Genomic DNA, 1,784 nt, shown 5'->3' with positions numbered 1-1,784 from the left:
ACGGTGATGCAATTCAGCCCATGTCCGTTGTAACATAAGAGGGGTGTTCTGTTGAAAAGCTTGAATAATTTTTACTCTCAGATCATCAATGTTCCTGGGTTTCTGTGAATAGACAATGTCTTTAACAAAACCCCACACGAAGAAGTCAGGGGAAGTTAGTTAGATATGGGGAGTTTGGGAGCCAAGCCAAGAGATAGCTGATTCTGGTATTGGGTTTCGTCTGCAACCTCCTGCATGTTTTTTTACCACAGAACCTGTTTCTACAAATGTTCGATATCACAACATTATGGAATCGTATTTAGGTACATTACGCACACCATAGTCACGTCGAAATTCCCTTTGAACTGTTTTAACACACTCAAATTTAGCATACCAAAGAACACATTGTTCCCGCTGTTGAATTATAGTAGCCATTTTAATCATCTACGATTTTCATTTGTCCTTTCAGATTATGCATTGTTGATTGTCATATATGGAAACCCCCATCTTTTAATTATGATATAACCAGCAAGAAATTTTCCCTGCTATCATAATAACTTTATAATAATAAATTAATATTATCCACACCCAAACGGATCAGACTGTAGTCCTATGATTTATAGGTTCATACTTTGACAATTTGCAGGAAGGTTGTCAGTTTGTATTATACCTACCAACTCCGTGATGAGACTATTGAAAATTTGTTTTGTGCGAGATCGTGCGTATTTGCTTGCTTTCCGCACAAAACCAATACGCGGTAAGTGTGGTGAAATACCACATTCAGTATTCCCAACGTAACAGACATAACAATTTCCCTATTCTTACCGCTTAAGCGTCATATTCATTTTACTGCTTTAGGCTTTTAACATATTATTTTTAAAGACGCTCAATATAGTAATAATTATAAATTGGAAACTTACCACTGCAATTTCACCTAAATTGCACTGTTAATTATTGTTTTTAAATATTTGCAAAAATTAAGTAAACTCTACAACACCACAAAAGTTACTGCATTTGTAATGCAAGTAACATTAAGGAAGCCGTGAAAAAATCAATAGGATTCCAGACTCATCATGGCGGCTACTTTGAACGAAGGAGATGTGGATCTTGAAGTTGAAGAGGCTTGGGAACAAGGCTGTGCTTCTCTGGTTCCCGACAAATCCAGAGCAAGGTATGAAACTAAATCATTACATAACCTTACCATTTGTTTTAAGTTCGCATTTATAGACTGGGGGGAAAAAAAGACAGACGTATATCACGGCCTGCTGGAGTATAGTAAACTCAGAAAACAATGTTGAAGATAGATATATTTGTTTTCCAAAGTTGCCGTCATTGAACAGAAACCAAGATGGAGATTTCATTGCAACTAATTAGAAATTCCTCTTTCAGGTATGTAATAAACGATCTTCGCACAAAATAATGTACGATACACGAGCGGTATGTTTGTTTTCATGTTCTCGGAAATTAAAAAAGCTCAACTACGTTTCGCTTTTTCAATCTTTTCCTCGAACATGAAAACGTCAACATACCGCTCTTGTAACGCATATTACTATTATTGGACAGTTATTCCACTGCTACTCTTGTAAAATATTATTATTATTATTATTATTATTATTATTATCATCATCATCATCATCTTATTTATTACAACTATTTGAGGTTTTAAAGCAGAATTTAGACTCTACGCCTTTCTTAAGATCTCCGCCGTCGCTTGTTTTCATTTCGTTTCCATAAAAATATTTGTGGTATAATGTATAATCATGTCGAGACATTATGGAAAACTGTGCAAGCACTGATAACTCTCG

This window comes from Periplaneta americana, chromosome 11 (genome assembly GCF_040183065.1).
Source record: "Periplaneta americana isolate PAMFEO1 chromosome 11, P.americana_PAMFEO1_priV1, whole genome shotgun sequence".
Taxonomy (NCBI): Eukaryota; Metazoa; Arthropoda; class Insecta; order Blattodea; family Blattidae; genus Periplaneta; species Periplaneta americana.
This window is presented reverse-complemented; position numbering follows the sequence as displayed.